Source organism: Apium graveolens, chromosome 4 (assembly GCF_009905375.1).
Source record: "Apium graveolens cultivar Ventura chromosome 4, ASM990537v1, whole genome shotgun sequence".
Lineage (NCBI taxonomy): Eukaryota > Viridiplantae > Streptophyta > Magnoliopsida > Apiales > Apiaceae > Apium > Apium graveolens.
This window is the reverse complement of record NC_133650.1, coordinates 52,570,091-52,580,289: the sequence shown is the minus strand read 5'-3', so window position 1 is coordinate 52,580,289 and position 10,199 is coordinate 52,570,091.

Genomic DNA, 10,199 nt, shown 5'->3' with positions numbered 1-10,199 from the left:
ATTTTATTTGCTCCATAATTCAAACTAACTTAAAATAAATAAGCAACATGATTAATTATAACTAAATATATAAATAATTGATATCTAGTATATTGAATGCAACTTATGTGTTATAGTTTAATTATGAGATTTTGGTTTTAGTGAATTTAGCAATGTGTACATCTCAAGAATTCACTGAAATCAAAATCATGACTGCAGCATGATTAGTTGTGTACTAATTTTTGCATATATCAGTTAATGATATTTAGTTAAGAGTTTAACTATGAACTAATTGTGAAGTATTAGTATTTGTGACATTACTTAGAACTCCTCTAATTAATCAATGCTTATCCTCAATCACTTATACTAATAAATTAAGTGTAAAAATCTCTCTTAAGTACAACTATGGTCAATGTGGATAATACTGTATTAAAAGTAACCATATGTTGTCCAATTAGAATAATTTTTTCCTCTCTCTTATCTGCAAATTCCTGAATACTTTGATATAGATGCAATACTCAGTGGATCAAAGTATAAGGAACTTAGAATGCTTTTGTAAGATTGAAAATAAGACAATGTTGGTTAATGTGGCTTTATTTATCGAACCAATATTTTTTGAGATATTACAACTGTTAGGAGTTAATAATTGTATAGTTTATGAAATTGAATGCTTAATGCTTATCTGATAGATAGTTAGTATTTAATTCAATTATATCTTATTTTAAATATATTTGAATTATGATGTTAGACAATTCCATGTCATATCAGTTTCATGATTTAAATTATATTAAAATAAGGTGCAACATAATTATTGGTATCTAAAGTACTTGACAAGAATCAAATAATGATATATTGTTAATATTTTATTGTAGATAATTGTGAGATTTTAAGTTCTAGTGAATTTATATATGTTGCTATATCTGTAAGATTCACTACAATTTAAAATAAGCAGCATAATCATTCTTATTAAGATTTTTTTATCAATAATCAATGTTGTTGGTAATAATTTTATAAAGATAGATTATGGAGCTTTTGTGACGCCCTCCAAACCCGGGTCAGAAATTTGGGGTTCACAACACACACACACACAATATATAAACCTGCTTATAACAATAATATATATACAATGACCCTACTTACCATAACCACGAATCGCAACAGGTTGAAGTTTGCACACAAGCCACAACCTTACTTATATTACAAACGTACAAAACCCCAACTAGTTTAACTTACATCTGAAAGTAAAAAATTCTTACAAACTCTCAAACTCAAACTAAAACAAAAGTCTTCAGCTAGCTTATTCCATCTCAACTTGGAATCCTAGCTCGAACACTTGCTTGGGGATCTTTGCTACCAACGATTTCCTTCTTAACTGGAAAAGAACATAAAAAGATTCGCAAGAGTGAGCTAACTAGCTCAGCAAGTCATAGTGACAATATTTAGATTAAATATTGATCAAATGAAATGTTTTTAAGGAATTAAGTTTCTTGATAAGCAGTGATTATAATTGGATATTCAGTTTTATTTTAAAAACCAAGATTAGGCTGCTGATCAGTCATGCACTAACCCTGAGTAAGGCACACAGCTCTGCTCTATATACTGGATCCAAGGCACACATTGGCCTAATACGACCACGAATCTGGTCTGACCACAAATCTGGTCCACATTTATAAAATAATCCAATTCTATAACAATAACATAATAAATAATGTAAATCAAAAAACAGAATCATAAACAACATTCATCTCAAAATATACGGTGATTCATAACACCATAAAGGTATAACAAGATGTTTACAAGGACTGGCTTTCGGTCTATAAAAGAATCAGATAATAGAAGCATAACGGTTTGATGATTACTAGGTATAAAGGTTTGTATGTTAAGCAAATCAAAAGCAATGATCTGTATAGGGTGTTTACGTATTTGTGGAGTAGTATTGTATATCTGTGGTTCGTAGCTGGGTATTCAACGTTCAATGGTTTACAAGGAACAAAGTTTATGGCTCAAGATCAACATAAATAATCAGAGTTTAGGTTTGAATACTTCAAAACACTTGTAATATATAACAGAACTATTCAATTACTTGAAACATAATTTGAGAAGGTTCAGAACACTTGCCTCATCTCACTTTGCTAACACTTTACTTGCTCTCGTTCACCAAGTCTTATTCACTGACTATATGTTTTCCCTTTCTACTCCTCGCTTCCTCTGCTAGACATCACAAGTATCTATCAATACTCATTCTCACTTTATTCTATTTATTACAAGTTTCTATGTACCCTTCGTTTCACCCAAATCCGATGTACGGATTAAAAGATACAATAAAACCATCAAACATGTACATATAAGCATATTATTCACCAATTAGATCACAGATAACACATAGCACGTAAGAAATTTGGTAAATTAATTTTTCAAAGAAGATTCGGGGTTAAAATGATTTTTCAGGTATTTAATACGAATTTTTGAACATTTTTTGAAATTAAAACGGGTCAATGAATCATTTGTAAACAATTAAAAGCATTCGAATACCCGAATCTGACTTTAAAATCATTTAATAATAATTATCGAGACTTAAACATAATTTAAAATAATATTTTAAAACTTGAAACTATTTTTCAGAATTTTTAAATAATAAGAAATAATTAAATCTAATTAAATAATTAATTAAAATTAATTAATAACTAATTAAATCAATTAATAATTTAATATTTAAATTAATTGACTAATTAAATAATTAATTATTACCTAAAATTAATTAATTAAATAATTCAAATTTATTTTTGAATTAAAAATAATTTTTGGATTTTTTAATAATTAAAAATGAATTTCAGAAATTAAAATAAATATAAAATATGATTTTTATTAATTTTTAAAACAGGAATCCAAAATTTGAAATTTTCAAAAAGTACAGGGACCAATTTGTTTCGTTCTTAAAAGTACAAGTGCCTAATTGCAATTTTTACACTCCCTCGCCGGAAAAACGACGGGGTTCGCCGGAGAACATGATCCCAGAACCCTCCGGCCACCAAAAGCTCCGGATATAATCTACAATTCACCAGGAATCTAACTATGCAATCCAATCAGTAAAATAACCCCTGAGTTGGCCTGAAAAACTTGAAGAAAACTCGTTGGACGGCGAGTTCTTCGTTGCTCCGGCCAGCTCGACTCCGGTACCGTCTGTACATTAAACCACCGCCAATTGATTTCTCTTTTCAAGCTCTACACGTTGGTATCAACCAATCATACTAATAACCCCTTGGTCAAAAACCCCCAATTTCAATTAAAAACATTCATACGAATTAACAACCCTAATTCCTAAATTCGAAAATCAAACCCAGTTTTGAACATATTATTGAACTCCAAATTGTTATTATGACATACCAGAATGACCAGAATCAAATTATCTACAACATACAAGCTTCAAATTATACAAACAACATCAAAATAAAAAATTCATAATTAAACTCAAATAAATTTGAAAATAAATAAATATACATAAATTAACCTGTTGATTCTGCAGTGAAATAGGTTATGAAACTTGATACTGCTCTCCAAGACCTTCGTTTTGATTACTAGAACACAGAACTCCGAGTTCGATAACACCTTCAAATGTTTGTTTGATTCTCAAGAACACTATGAATATTATGATTTTTGTTTTAAAATTTAATATTTTTACTGTTTGCAAATGATTATCTGTACAAAATAAAATACGGTAAGGGCTATTTATATTTACGAAATATTGGTACCCCGTTGGATCATATCGGATATAAAAATAGAATACTTAATCGCTAAGTATTAATAGAACAAATCCAATTCGGTACTGGTTTTGGGATAATTTTCAAAAATAGGCTTTTTGTAATTACGATTTTGGTCTCAGCGCTTTGGTTACAGGAATTATGAGAAGATAATATAATAGTTTAATCAAAATATCTCGTTTCTCGAAAATACGGGTTTTATCGATTTACCGAAACGAATATTGTATCGAAAATTTTGCACCGTGACCCGCATAGGCAAAACTGTACTCCAAATCGAAAAAGTCTAAACATGGAAAATGCTTGGAATATCCAAATTAGGTTAGAAAAGAGTTTTATCGAGACTTCCGGGTTGCAAAAACGCAAAAATGATTGAAGTCGATCGATTCCCGATTATAAAAAATAGTGTATAAATACTCGGAAAAATAATTTATTAAATCCATAAATCATTTATAAAATCATATAACAACATAAAACTTAATATAAAATTATCAAAATTATCTCTACTTTATTTTGGACATATTAAAATTAAAATACTCAAATTTTATCACATTTAAACATCCAAACACAATTACCACTCAACACATAATTCACCAAAAATTCACATAATAATCACAAATCATTTATTTATTGACAAAAATAATTACAATATATATCCTGGATGACATGAATGAGAATTGCTTAGACTTTACCCTAAGTGGTCAATGCTTTTACAAAAACTCATTCATATTGAAAGACAAAATCTCTCTTTCTTTTTTTAATACTGCTATGTCATCAGTCTGTGTCTTGTATCAAAGACATGATTATCTTTATATGCATAAAAACATACTTTTGCACACAAGCAGTTTTAAGAGAAAAATTAAACTTTTTTCTACAATGGTGATTACTTATTTCATGAAAATCTTTTTGAAATCACTATTGTACATCATTTTTCTCAAAGATTATACGCATAATTTTCATTCATTATAGATTTTAAGTGCATTTTATCTCTACATTGCCATATGTTCTGTAATGCATGTTCAGCCTCCAATGGCCTTCTCTCATTTGATAGTCATGAGGTTGAAAACACAAAACTTCTATCACAGGCTGTAAAGACAAACACATAACAGAACCAACCAACACTCTCTTATCCCTAAAATGAAGTATGAATAAGCGTGAGGGAGAAAGTGCTTTAGTGCACCATATAAGGAAGGTTCTGAAGTCAACCCAGCAGCTCTGTCTCCTAAAAAGTTAGGTAATATTAAAACTGAGGCAACTTCTAGCCCCCATACATCTTCTCAAAAAGATGTAATGGCTGAAAAGGCACAAAAACAGTTACTAGATTCATCATCTCAATAGGGTGCATCTATTGAAATTTACCTGTCGTCCAGGGTATTCGATATAGTGACACCACCTTAAACACAAACAATTCATGATGCACAAGGTGAAGTTACACACACAAAGAAAGAGTTGACGGAAATAAAAGTTTTGACCATTTTAAGGTTAGATTTGATTTCTCAAGGTTCTTAAATGGGTTTGACATAGGCGCATATCGGTAGCTATTTGACAATGATTCAGATTTACCTGATGAGTCGCAAGGAAATGTTTTTATAGACATTAGAAGGAAACTTCGATCTTTATGCTAAAAATTTTGTATCATTATTTACCTTCCCAGAGTTCAAATGTGGAACCCTCAAAGGGAAACTAGAAACTTGTAGATTATGACTCAGATTCATCTGACGAGTCTAACAAGGATGGGGATTTGCGAACTCACATTGCACCACATGTGACCTCCTTACGGATGGCTAAGGTCATTTCCTTGTAGGTATAGTTGGAGTTTGGAGCTATGAGAGGAGTGATACACTTGTGAGAATGAGTATAAACATGGGTGGAGAGAAGAATGAAACACTTATGAGGTACACAAAACAGAATCACACACTCACAGTGAGAAAGAAAGAGAAATACCAAATCCCATTCCCTATCCCTAAATATGGTTCGTATTGTTCAATCTTTCGAAAGATGATTCCTAACGATCCAACTTGATACTTCGGGAACTAACAATGTTCGCCTCAAATTTGTTTATGATTGGAACCTAACTCTTAGGGATCTAACGTTAACAGATTGTCATCGAATAGTTGGGGCCTAACAATTGTGATCTAACAGTTGAGAGGTATAAGGATGTTGGGAAGGTTGGTTAACAGGATGATCAATGGTAAAGCCATTCTTGCAGCATATAAAGGGACATAATTGATCAGACTATGACTTGTTATTTCTTTTCCAACAAAGTGAAATATGAGAACTTCTTAGACAACAGCATACATTCCTTCTTTTATTCCAAGGGGAAGAAGTGTTACATAAAAGTTTGGATAAAAGTTTGGAGGATTCCTCAACTAAGGGGGATAAATGGAAAGTGGAAGGAAAAAGGTAAAGCATATGTACACCACACAACACCATTTTTGTTTGAAACTACGGATCCTATTGTACGGGAGTGGTGGTAAACACGAAGGTAATTTCCTCGAGATCAAAAGAAATGATTTGATTCATCACTATTTTTTATAAGGGGAGAAGCTGTTTACCTAAAGGGGAGTACCATTGGTTTTAATCTGCGGATCCTATTGTATGTGAGAGGTGATAAATGAAGGTGATCTGTTAGGTCACACACACTATAGAGGGGGTGAATATAGTGTATAATACAATCAAATCGAACTTTAATATCTTAAGTAACAGAAAACAAACTTTATTGAAACAATAAACTCTGTTACAGTATGGAACTGTTACCTCTCAGTGATGAACAAATATCACGAGGGCTGCTAGGGTTACAATGAATAATCTTCTCGAATATGATAACACTTATAGTGTAAACCCTATGTCTGTGTTTATATACTACATAGTTACAAGATAATCGCTAATTGATATGGAATATAATTCTGCTTCCTAAAATACATCAATCAGATATCTTTTCTTCCAAGTATTCCATTCTTCACGGAACTCCTTCTTCATGCATATCTCTTCTTATGTTTATCTTGATCTTCTTTCCTTTAATCATCTACTTTCCTTATCTAATCGTCCTTCAGCACTTAAGTTCTGATATCCAACTTCTGATGATTATCTCCTGATAATATAAGTACTGATATCCTTAAATCTTGACTTCCAGTATAAGTACTAATTCCCAGTTAAGTACTGATTTGACCTGTTAAGTAAGATCTGAAAACTAAACATAAATCATATTAGCCATGACATTATCAAATATATCTAACAATCTCCCCCAACTTGTAAATTTGCATAATATACAAGTTTAACAGATATTTGATGACGTCAAAAAAACATTAAGTACAAATGCATGAGAATTAGACTAGATAACTACAACTTACAGTCCTTAAAGCTTTACCAATATTTAACTTCTGATAACAACTTCAGTCTGTACAAATATCAGAATTTAAGCAATTGTAGATCTTTGACTTGGCTTCATCTTCTGATCTCTCTGATGTCAGGAGTTGTTCTGAGATAGTTCTTCAACAAACATCTCTCAGCATATCTAAGTTCATCAATCATTCTCCTTTTGGCATCTTTAAGCTCTGCAGTATCTTCACCAATTTGAAAGATTGTAGCCCTGAGATCGTTAATCTTTGCTTTTCTTATATCCTGATCCAGTCTGATCAAATAAGCTTTATCAGACTCAAGATTGAATTCCACAGCCCTGTACCCTAGAAAGGTAGTTATAATTTGAGCAGAATTGGGCTTCATTTCAACTATATCACCCTTGTGATCTCTGTACTTTGGAACATATGTGCTGTCAGACTTAACAAAATAAAGCCTTTTCTGTCTCTGAATCTGATCCTTCAAATAGTTTGCAGTAGTTCCTGTCAATATGTCATCCACTTGAAGTAAGAATAGTACATGCTCCAATTCTTCAAAATACTTCAACGGAATGGCAATTTGCCTTATATGATAAACCCTACCATCTGTCATGAAATACAATAAGATGTATTCTTTCAAGTAGGTATGATAAACCATTTGTACAGATTCCAGTTGATTCAATCTCTCAGGAGTTGCTCCAATACCTGGTTCACTCAAGGAAGTTGGATCATTGGTAGTGTTATGTATTCTTCTTTCATCAGCACTTCCTAATCCAGTTTTATCTCTTGCTTCCTTTCCAGTAACTACTCTAGCTTCAAAACCACTTGCAGAAGTCTTCAAAGGTTGAGTCTGTTTTGCTTTAGTGAAACATGGTAGGAGTGTCTTTGGTCTATCTTCTGATATCAAGTTAACTTGAGCTATGTCAGAGGTTACTTGCTTCTTCTGAATATCAGAACTTACAGTTTCTTGACTCTGAACAACTTGAGCCATGTCAGAGGTTGTTTTAAGAACTTTTCTTGAAGTCAGAGCAAGATCATCCTTTTCATCAGTAATTTCTTCATCCTCAGGAGGCACATAAACCTTGATAGGTTCACCAACCTTTTCTTTACCCTTGGATCTTGGATCTATCTGCGGTTGTGATTTAGCCAATGTTGCATCAGTATGTGTCCTTTCTTTGATCACAATGCCTTTGAGTTTTGGAAGTGGTTTTTTACCAGAAGCTTCAGATTTAGATGTGACTTTCCCTGATTTAAGTCTGGCTTCTTCTTCCATTAAACTCTCCAAGTCCATTCCTCGATTTTCTTGAAGAAATAACTGTCTTGACATTTCCTCATCAAGATCTAAAAGTTCATCAGAACTTATCCTTTTACCAGTAGCAGAACTTATTCTTTTCCCAGTATCAGAACTTGTCCTGTGACTTGTGATTTCAGCTTTTCTTGATGTGAAACCTCTACCTTGACTATGACCTCTACCCATTCCAAAGTTTCCTTGATCATCCTTTTCATCATCCTTCCCTTTCAGTGTCTTGTCAGTCTTGCATTTGGACTTAATTACTTTCTCCCCCTTTTTGGCATCAGCAGGTAGAAGAAGAGAGACAAGCAATTCCACTGAGGCTTGGATTTCATTAAGTTGTGATTGCTGAGAAGCTTGATTTTTCAGAATATCATCAATCTGAGCTTGTTGATTATCTTGAGTCTTCTCAATATAAGCAATCCTGTCAAAGGTAGGTTGGAAGAACTTTTTCTTATCAATCTTGTGAACTTGTTCTTGCTTCATTAGTTCTTCCCTTAAGAGATGTAACTCTGCATGAGTATTTGAATGAAGACCTTGTAAATGTTTAGTACTCAATGCAGTGACTCTAAGCTGTGTTTTGAAATCATCAGTATTTAACATCTCATCAGCTTTTGTCAATTGCTCAGCCAGATGCTGTGCAGTTGGAACACAGGTGACTGAGTTTCATTCCTTAGTCCACTCCTGTCCTGCAGGAGTTTCACTCCAAGGCACTGGTGCTTCTCTGGTAACAAACTTCTTAACAAGTTCAGACTTAAGAATAGTCTGTTGAGGAGCATGTCCTGAAGGACCTGCTTCATCAGCATCTGCAGTTGGAGCAGCATCACCAGTATCTCCAGCATTTGCAGCATCAGAACTTACAGACTCAGTATCCTCTGATAAAACAACAGTGTGAGTAGCAATGGAAGCTTCAGCATCCTCTAATTGCTGATCTGGTTCTAAGTTCTGATCAACAACCATATCCTGATGCTCACCTAAAGTCTGATCATCAGCATCTAGATGCAGAGAAGGTGTTGTAGATAACTCTGGAGTTTGAACAGCATCAGTAACAGGTTGTTGAAGGATTAGTTGCTGTTGGAGCTTCTAAGGGAATTACTTCAGGCACAACCAAGTTTTGAACATCAATATCAGCACTTGTGCCTGGATCAACAGGAGATACAGAGGATGTGTTGACCTTTTCAGAAACAGCTTCCTTAGATGGAGTTGATGGAGAAGACGTAACTTTAGCAAATTCCTTTTCTTGTGAGATCAGAGATTCCTGATCCCCTTCCTTAGCTGCTTCCTCTTCATCATCTGAAACTGGCCTATTTGCCCTATGTTTCTTGTATCTCTTTGTGGATTTGGATTCTTTGGGAGTTTCAGGAACTGTCATTCTTCTAAGCCTCTTGAGAAGCCTAGATCCCCCAATTCCAGAATCCTTCTGAGAAGTTTCTTTCTCAGCTTCACTAACAACAGGTTCTGAAGAAGGAACCTGTTCCTCAGTATCAGATTCATCTCTCAAAGCAATCCTCCTTCTCTTTTGAGGTGTTTGAGCAACAGTCTTTGTCCTCTTAGGTTTGGAAGAGGAAGGCTTCACAGTAGGTGCTGAGGATGAGGGTTGAACAGTCTGTGAAGTGGAGAGATAGGATTTGATATATTTCCTGAGGGTTGGTTGAGTAGTATGAGTGGTAGGTGCTGATTGTTGTGGTGTTTGGGTGGTTGTTGTTGGTTGGACATCAGAATAAACAGATCTATAAGTATCAGGATCAGCATTTACTAAGATCTATTTTACAGACTAAGGAATCTGTAATGGTCTAACCACTGATTTCTTAGTGTCAGCATTTATCAGGTCATTAAAGT